The sequence below is a fragment of the Patella vulgata genome, chromosome 3 (genome assembly GCF_932274485.2).
Source record: "Patella vulgata chromosome 3, xgPatVulg1.2, whole genome shotgun sequence".
NCBI lineage: Eukaryota > Metazoa > Mollusca > Gastropoda > Patellidae > Patella > Patella vulgata.
Window position 1 is genome coordinate 57333035 of NC_065881.2, and position 10608 is coordinate 57343642.

At 32.3% G+C, this 10608-nt stretch overlaps 1 protein-coding gene across 1 annotated transcript in view; it reads right to left on the reverse strand.

Moving 5' to 3' along the window:
* Positions 1-10109, reverse strand: part of LOC126814623 (uncharacterized) — a 60184-nt gene extending 50075 nt beyond the window's left edge. The window contains exon 1 of the mRNA XM_050539899.2: positions 9902-10109. The gene's annotated coding sequence lies outside the window, so the exon portion shown is untranslated. The remainder of the gene's footprint in view (positions 1-9901) is intronic.
* Between the last annotated feature and the right edge of the window lie 499 nt (positions 10110-10608).

Sequence of the window (10608 nt, forward strand, 5' to 3'; positions counted from 1 at the left end):
ATGAATAAATCAAGTACAATTTCTTTTTATAACAGCCTATTTACCCTTCACTAAGTTATATCATACTAGGAGGTACTGGTGCTTCTATTGCAAGTACCGTTACAAAATAATGTGTAACATCCACAAATGGAAAAATTTGTTGGGTTTTTTCAAAATTTAATTCGAAAAATTCAAATTCTTAATACAAGGATGAAAAAGGACTTTACTTTTCAAAATATGAGCTCTTTTAGTAACGAGTGAAGAAGAAAAATAATGTACAATTTCTATTTGGAAATCTGAAATGTGGCACTGCCCATCATACTGTTTGGTAACTACGAGCAAGGGCTTTGAATCAGATATCTTTACATGCAAAAGTTCAGCTCAAAATATTGCTAATAATTTTAGTTTAAAGGAGCTAAATTGCTAATATTTGGGACCTAGAAATTGACACAAATGTGTTGCAAAGCATATAGTAATGTAATATGAATGTATATAAACTAATTTACATTCAATCATTTCCGTTTTACACTAATTTCAAATCAGTTATGTTCGGCAAACTATGCCAGAAGTCTCAATCGAATGACAATCTCTGGCGTCTGGTTATTCCAGTCTACATAATATTTATTGCGCATGCTCTCCAGATAAGAATATGGCAGGCCTCGTTCTTCGAGTCCCTTAAGTTAAAAATGAGCCTGAAACGCATTATGGTACACGATTTGTGTACCAATGATAAAATGTTTATTTTGTCTTAAATATTGGGCATCAGAAGCCCATCTTTTTTCGGTAAGATCACAACATCAATCTTGATTTAAATTGTCGAAGACTTTGGATTATATTGAGTTAGAGACTTAGCTAATTTAAGTTGTGTAAGCATGACCAGACCAAATCAAGTACTAAAAAATACTACACCTTCTTTTTTGAGAACATTTTATAGACAGTTAAAAATAGGCTACTCCACAATTTTCACTTGAAAAATTCTGAAATTCAATATAACCAAAATGAACCCAAATACGGATTCAAAAAATAAAATCTGTCAAGAACTCTGACTTGTTGATTGTTCACATCAACTTGTGCCAAAGATGATGTCAATATTCTTTCATATGAAATAAAGACATATATAAATTCATTTCAGAACCACTACATCTAATTAGGAATTTTACAAACAAGGTATAAATTTTAAAAAACATTCTTCTTAAAGATACATTATGGGAGATTTTAATAGAGAGTTGGCCATTCTTGCTATAACAGTTCAAAAATAGATGATGAAAGAAGAATATATTGAAAATTTCAGTCAAATTACTTTATTCTTAACAAAGTTATCACCATTGTAATTTTTGACTAGAAATAGGAGTCAGCTCTCTCTTCACCGTCGCCGAGAATGACCGATCGTTCGATTGACAGGCGTTAACCCCACCTACATAATTATGAGGCATAATTATAGCCGACTTCTTGTTAGCCTGCGTGTACTCTTGTAATAACTGGTAGGCCTACGTAACTACCGGCTGAAGCAGGCAAATACTAATAGGAAACAGTGATCCAATGGGGCTGCAATTCAACTGGGGTGATGTTAGCTGCAATGTTTATCAATTTCCATAATTTTTCTGTAAACGCAAGTGACAAAAGAGCGTATAATACCGACATCCAAACTCTCATTTTAACCACAACTAAACGTAATATCAAGGCCGTATATATCGAACTTTCAATCAAATTGACTGACATGCGGCCTCGCTCAACAGCGGCCGCGCTTCGTACACTCTATCATTTAGCCTCGATCTAAAATTTCCGGGAGCATGACGTCAACGTAACGCTTAATATTTCTATGGTTAATCTCCACTTACGACGCCATTTAAAAATTTAATCAATCAATGAAATCCTGTTTAAATCCAAGCAGAATCCAAGCCATCCATGGGTCTACAGAGTTGATTTTGTGCTTGTTGTGTAAATAAAGATCTAATTTATAATTTCAATGACATCTGAAGCCTAAATAAAGACTTGCAATAATCAGATTTAGCTCTTGCATAATGTATGTTTAAATTTCAATGCTCAAACACCATTTCATTTGTTTGGGGCATAAAAGTTGACAATCCAATTTCAAACCAGATATGAATTGAATGCAATTGGTTGCTGTCCGAAATAAAAGTCTGTTATCACAATTTAATTGTTATATGGCGGCATCTAAACCTCAGCTGACCCTTCAACTGTTTACCTAAATTTTTGACCAGTATGGTAACTACAGAATGGTGGTACCTGTAGGGGGCCTATATTTTGATTTTTCCTCCAGAAAATTTAATTTGTCATTTCAAGGACAAAAAGTATCTTTTATCCCAAATATATATCAAGCACAACATCTTCAAATATTATGGGAACAGTGGCTTATTCATTTATATTCAGTATACATGTATATTCAGAATATATTCATTCAATTCATGCAAATTTAAAGATGGTAATGTTGATACTCATAGAAAAAAAATCTTCCTACTATATACTTAAACCATTAACTTTAAACTATCAGATTTCATGCTTTTTCAGTGAATAAATTCAAAATGCCTGATCAAAATAACTTGTGAGGTTTTTGATGTCATAATATCCAGTACAAAGATATCACTATGCCCATTGTGTTTTTCATGGGATATGAAATGCAATCCTCTTATTCAATGTTCAGTGGAGTAAATGCCTGTCTTAATCAGATACTAAGAGTTCTTATTCATCAGTTTATGTGGTTGAATTACGTTTGAATGTAAGCTAAGCAAGAGGCACTGAGGCATTTCATCTTGGCAACCATATGAAACCAGTTAGGATAATATTTGGTAAAATCTCACACTATTTTTCACCCTTTACATAATGCAATAATCCCAGTGTTTGACTGTATTTTGACAGCCATTTTTCAGATAAATGCTTTATTATTATCATGATCTCATAACTACATGTTGTGATGGTTGTAATACTCAAGGCAGGGTTGGCTTGTTCTTTCTGTAACACTTATAATGAGTACACAGTTTGCACCGACAGATACCATGTTTTTTCCACCAGCATAGAAAAACAGAAAATGATTATATCAAATAGAAGACTTAGTAGAGTAAAATATTATATGGAGTGTTGAGATATGGTACCCAATACCCTTATATAGAAAAGAAGTGGATATCAGAGTGACCAAGCAAATAGAAGTTAAAGAAATGTCTCCAAAGCAATATCACTGTAGGTATCCTTTTAAAGTAAGAGGTAACACTTGTGGATTGCATTAATTAGATGATAAATGAATGTTTCTATTGTGTGAAGTAAGAACTACAACTATTCAACCAATAGTTTATATTGTATTTGGAGGTTATCTAGTCTGACTTCCAAAGAATTGTATGAGTCAGTACAATTTATCTTACATAATTAATGCATCATTATGCATAATTATCTAGTGGTCCACTACTCCCTAAATTTAACTTTCAATAGAACTTAGTTTGAATGAAGGAATATGTAAAAAGATTTTAAAAAGAAGTATATTTATTCCTGAGATATCTTCCCTTCCTGGTTTCACCTTTTCACTTAAGTTAATTTGACATATACAAACATTGGCACACTTGAATGTTGAGAACATTTTATTGCTGCTTGAATGAAAACGATTATAGTTTGTGACAATTGCCTTGCCTTGAGGCTATATTATTTTCATGTTTCAGGTTGATAGGCTAGTTCATTCTGACAACTCCTGTGGTCTACACAAGAAATACAAAAATAATATATTCAATTCATAGAGAGTCCATGAATATTATACAGGTACCTTTTTATGGCAACTGCCAAAGGATACAAAATATCTGACCCTAGAATATTGGTGTATTCATTGTTAAATAAAGTGGTGTCATTTCGGTTAACAAAGTAAGTCTGCCCCCTTTTACCATCTGTGTATACACAGACACATAAATAATTTTAGTGAACAGATTTGCGGGATGTAACAAAAAACGTAAAATATATTCTGTCTGTAATGATAATATTTTTCAACCAGATTACTTACATTAGAAGTCAATGTCCGACATTAAATTATAATTTTAAAAACTTTCTCACGTTCATATTCATTATTCATGAAAGTTATGTTCATGCACCATTAAGATTCAACATCCTTATAAAAGTAAGAATATTACTGATGTGAACTGTTTAAAATTCAAAATTAACCCTGGGAAAACAAGATAATGTTTAATAAATTATTCTACTTCAAGTGTTTCTCTAAGTAGGTGGTAATATATGGAATCATTTGAACGATGATTTACCTGTCACATCATAGCCCACAGAGGATCTTACTCTATCACTAAGATCACTTAAAAGCATGAAGATGTGCAATGAATATTCATTGATGAAAACATCTTTGACATATGGTGTCTCTATGACTACACTCACAACAATCTGCACAGGCACTGTAACTGGCTTTCACAAACTATGCACATGCATAAGTCATGACGTCATGCCGGTGTGCTAAAAGCTCAGATTCTTATAATTATATGTGGCATTTTAAGAAGTTATGTAACAAATTAAGATGCCATTTTGTTTGAAGCCATAGCAAGAACAAATTTCACAAGGCTCTCTAGGTAGCATAACATCCAGATACAGGTTATATATAAAGTAGCCAAGTCTGTAACTCAGTATCATCCAAAGTCTTTGACATTGAAAACACGAATTATTTGTCAATTTAAATGATCAACATTGATGTTGTGATCAAAAGATGGGCTTATGATATCCAATATTTAAGACAAAATAAACATAGTACACGTATTGTGTACCATAATGCGTTTATGTCAAACGGTGACGCCATATTCTTATCTGGAGAACATGCACAATAAATACTTTCGGTGTAGACTGGAATAACCAGTTGCTAAAGACTGCCATTCGATTGAAGCTTCTGGTGTATTTCGCCGAACATAGCTGATTTGAAATTAAGAGTAAAAGAGTAAAACAATCAAATTTAAATCAGTTTACATACATTCATATTACATTATTATATGCGTTGCGACCCATTCATGTCAATTTCTAAGTCGTCAAAGGTAAACAGGACCCCATATACAATTTGAAAAGTACTTTGAATATGCATTGGAAAATTGTGCCTCCCCTTGGGGAAAAAATTCTCTGGATATATATTTATATATTTGGAGGATCTATAAATCATGAAATAGAGTAAGTCTTATTACAACTGGGGGGTTGGATGGCCGGATGATTAGCATGTGCGTGCTGTATCATGAGGTCTGTCACTGAGTCAACTGGCGTGGTTTCGATTCTCCGGTTGTACGTGACAAGGAGTAGGGTCACCTGTCCAAACTCGTGGGTTTTCTCCGGGTCCTCCAGTTTCTTGAGGTAAACAGGACCCCATATACAATATCCAATTAAAACATTTTGAAAAGTACTTTGAATATGCATTGGAAAATTGTGCCTCCCCTTGGGGAAAAAATTCTCTGGATATATATTTATATATTTGGAGGATCTATAAATCATGAAATAGAGTAAGTCTTATTACAACTGGGGGGTTGGATGGCCGGATGATTAGCATGTGCGTGCTGTATCATGAGGTCTGTCACTGAGTCAACTGGCGTGGTTTCGATTCTCCGGTTGTACGTGACAAGGAGTAGGGTCACCTGTCCAAACTCGTGGGTTTTCTCCGGGTCCTCCAGTTTCTTGCCACTGCTAAAGACCCCTACACGCAAGCGAATTATTGAAATAAAATTGAACCATGTGTTAGTCCCGAAATGACCTAGTTTGAGTGGAGGTTAAATCTCTCTCTTCTCTCTCTCTCATTACAGCTGCACATGCAGGTAATTTATGTAATTAGATTATGAAAGGCCACAAATGTTTTTCATACATTTCACTGAAGATAAAATCTGCCTATTGTAGGTCTTTATTTAGGCTTGAAATGTTATATAAACTATATATTAATTAGACATTTTTTTAACAAAATAAAACCATAATCAACTCTTGATGGCATCGGATACTCAAGATTTTAACTAGATTAGAATGGTTCGCCATTTAAAAATTCAATTTAAAAATGGGAAAGCAAGGCTAAGTCTCGAATATACCAGTGGCCTGGTTACCACAATGCACATTTCATGTCAAAACTACAAACAGTGATAACTGGGCTTAGAATGAAGTAATTTGAATGAAATTTTCAATATTTTCATTTTACATTATCTATTTTTGAGCTATTATAGCAAGAATGGTCAGCTCTTTATCTAAATCTTACATAATGTGTCTTTAAGCACTTTGTAAAAACTGTAATTATATTATTATGAAAGACCCCAACTTTTTTTTCATAAATTTCCCTCAAGATAAAACGAATTTCAAGCAGTTTGTAAAAAAAAAAGATATTCAGAACCTACGAGCACAACCTATTTAAAAGTAAGTACATTTGTATCAAAATATATATTTAAGATTGTACTAATTAAGATCAATGTCAAAGTGACTTTTTGCTGTGGATTAAAGTAATTATATAACTCATTATTTCACACTTGTATAATAAATCATGGGTTAAGACCCTACACATAAAACCTAAAAACCTCCTAATCTGCAGTAAATTACTTGGTGTTACAATCAAGGGATACCATTTACATCTGATTGTCGGCAAGCAAATTACCAACATAGCTGATGGATCATCAGCAAACCATGATAGAACTTCAAAGTCAAGATGTAAATTTCAATATCGTACAATGTATCCTTTTCTAATGGCCGCCAGTTGTAGCAACACAACTCCAACAATCTTTTGTACAAACATACGGGACTCGGCATGATACAAGGGTCGACTAATGCTAACAACTTGACCAAACAGAAAACCAGTGTTGTTCTACGGTAGGATTTTGGCACCTGCTACGGAAGTTTAACTCTATGAGGTTGTGAAATCATCAACTTGGCATTTTACTGATATTATTTTTGTGTTTAGCTAGTTTCAATAAGGACAAATCTAATTCTTTTACACAGATAATGTGTTCAATTTTCAATTAATATTAAGATGAGTGGTGAATGGTGATGAATCTGGATTACAATAATCAGATGATCTGCTTTAAACCACAGTAATGGGCAACAGGACAAATTTTCCATTCATCATAATTATCTTTATAAATACTGAATGCAATTTAACCAGATATTTTGATAATGCAAAATAAAGCAGAAAAAAAAATCTGTGATTCTTCTTCAATTTTTAGAGGAAATGTCATTATTACTGCATGAAACTAAAAAAAACTCTCATGTCATCAATTGCAATTAAAAATAAATTAAGCATTTTATGATAAATCGTCTCAAACATAAATATTTCATTGCATTTTCATATATAAATAGTTACAAAATTACCAAAAATATCAGAACATAAATATTTCTTACCAGTTTTTAAACCATTATTATCTCATTAATTTACTTATGAATGCAGTAAATAACTGTATGTTCTGTTTAGACTGATAATTTGTCCAAAAGCCAGTTCATAAAAGTACATTTCAAAAGAAATTAAAAAGATAAATTATGTTAATGAACTGTGTGATGTCATAATTGACAGTAATTAATCCTGTGTTTAAGGCATCTAACACTTTTTCATAATCATTTTCATAAAACTGATGAAGAAATGTGAGAAGTTAATTCAAGGGATCATAAATAAATCTCAACTGACAAGTGATAATAATTAGTTTCCCATACTTACTACAATCTATAACAATAAATATTAGTGTCAGATCTATTAGTGTTTTTCTATCTGTTTCTGACCCCCCTAACAGGAAAAATTGTCTTATATTACGATTAATAGCTATGATGATCACATTAAATACATGTTTTATATCAATTATTATTTAGTAGTATGTCAAAATAATGTTAATTTTTAGAATCACTGACCCCCAAAATATGAAATTCAAAATGTGAAAAAGGAGTTTTATTGATGAGCCTATATCCGTCCATTCAAAATAATAATATAAACATTGGAAGACAGAGGAGGAGGGTGCTAGGTGGATTGAATATCATCTTATGTATGTGAAATTCAGGACTTCAATTGAATTTTGGGGACTGGGGACACTGGGGTCCTACTAATCACAGCCAAAGTTGTTTGGGTTTTTTTTGTGAGGGTCTGGGGGGGGTTGGGGCAATATCACCCAAAGTATTGCAAATAGTGACCAACAAGGAAAGATCTGTCATAGTAGATACATATCCTACACATATGTGTAGAATATGAATATTTATAACATATTCTCTTTGCCATACTTTGGGCTCTGCTAACAAAACAAAAAAAGCTTGTTTGTGAAGTAGTAAGACTGTTTTATCAAATTTTCAGTTAACCATAATTTTTGTCAATTTTTTATGAAAACATATAAATTTGGGATATGTTGTTTAGAATATGAATATCTATAACATATCTTTCCTTGTCGGTCACTTTTTGCAATACTTTGGGCACTATTGATAAAAGAAAAACTCTTAATGTTGATTAGTCGGATGGAGGACCGGAGGACTGAACACACTGCTCCCTGATTATACAGCACTGCATAATATAATAAATAAAAAAAAATCTAATTAAACATGCATTATGCAAGAGCATAATCTGCTTATTAAAAGTCTTTCTTTAGGCCTATAATGTTATCTAAATTATCAATTAGGCATTAATTAACTTATCCAGACCATAATAAACTCTCGATGTCAAGGCTAGCCTTCGATGTTGGCTGGATTAGATTCTTATATGCCGCTAACGGTCGTTGATAATTAAATCAAAAAAAGTGGATAATCGAGACTAAGCTGTTTATATTAATGATTTTAGTAATGATGACTGAGACTATGCAAAAATTTCACCCGCTTCTTTCTCGGCTCATAGTGGATCAATTTGAATGAAATTTTCAGCAAATTACCTTTACACTATCTAGTTTTTAACTATTATAGCAAGAACTGCCATCTTGTTATCTTATCTCCCATAATGTATCTTTAATAAAACTGAATCTTGATGATACTAAATATTTGCATTATTGTTTAGTAATAATAATCTAGCCTTCTAATACAGTGATGGAGACTAATATAAACTCATGAAAATAAATGTACTCATTCCTGTTCTGGTTGTCTTTGGGGATTCAAATTTTTTATATTATTTAACAGCTAAAAAGACTTGGTAGGTTATAGATAGGTATTTCTAACATATTACATGTGCCATGGAAAAACTCATTCATCGAGGAATATTTTGCATCACCAATCTTATAAAACTGTTAATGACTATTTTTCTTTCATTTATCTATTTTACGCCATGAACATATCCAAATTTTTATGTTTTTTATTTATGAAATCTGATATGCTTTCAAGTTAATACAGAAAATGTAAATTTCGTATGTGTACATTGAACAAACCTGTTGGGGCATAGGTGCCAAAAACTGCTGTAGCATAAAAAAGACCATTTTATTTGTAAAATATTAGTATACATTAATATGAATGAGAGCAGGTGTTGGCATAGTAATGTATCCTACGTGGATAGAAGAGATAAACTTGTACACATTGACACATTAAAACACACTAATACTACCACATGTCAAATTCATCAGAAAAAAATATATCTGACAGGATGGAATGTTTAAAATTTTAAGTTTACAAAGAAATCAATCAAAATAGTTCATCTATTTCTTACGCATATATGCATTAAATTAAAGGTGTCTGGGAAAAACTATGTTGAATAGCAAAAAAGTACTATCAGAGAATGGTCTAATGTGGGAAATGAGGTGTTTTAAATTATATTCATTTAATTTTTTTTTGCTTTTTACAATTTATACTAAACCTCTGCAGTGTGCACTACTCTCACATAAATCTATAATTCCATGTAGATGAAATGATACCCCAAAACTGATTGGGGGGGGGGGGGCTGGGCTCAGATACATAAAACTCTATTCATTTGTTGCAAAATCTCAAGATAATACATGTATATTGACAAATTGTGCATGGAGAAAAATAAAGAACTTACCTTATGTAAAACTACAGGGACTGATATACAACACTAAAAAAAATCTCTTCAAATATCAGAAAATAACAAAAGTCACTGATTTAATATCAAAGCTGACAAAATCCTCATTCTTCTTCACTTAACCTGGTCAAGAGGGATTAAGTCACAGTGTGTGGTTGTCTCGAGCTTTTGTTCACCTCAACTGTCTATCAACAGAGTTAGACAGCTTCACACCTTAACTATAAGCACTTTATACGCTAATTAATGGGCTTACAGCACATTCACAAATCACTTACAAATATATGGCTACCTGTATAATTTGTGGTAATGACTAGATACTTAATGCTGCTACCAATCAGAAAAGCCATCAATAGATGACATTGCCATTTCTCTAAGAAGTCTCCATGTTTAAAGAATGTTTTCTGTGAAGCTATTATCAGTAAAATCCTGGTATAATCGCCAAGTTTAGATTTAATCAAAACTATTCAAACACTAGGAGCAAATAAATAAAATAAATGATTGTAGGCTTAAGCTATCTCAGATCTGTTGATAACACTTTACCTTTGCATTTTCAAGCATGTGAGGTTCAGGCCGTAACACAGGCACTTATTATTAATATGAATTTTTGAAAGTAAAAAAGCTTTCACACAATACACTGTAAGTGTTGGAATGTGTTCACTACATAGTTTATAAACACTTCCAAAAACATACAACAAAATAACTATTCT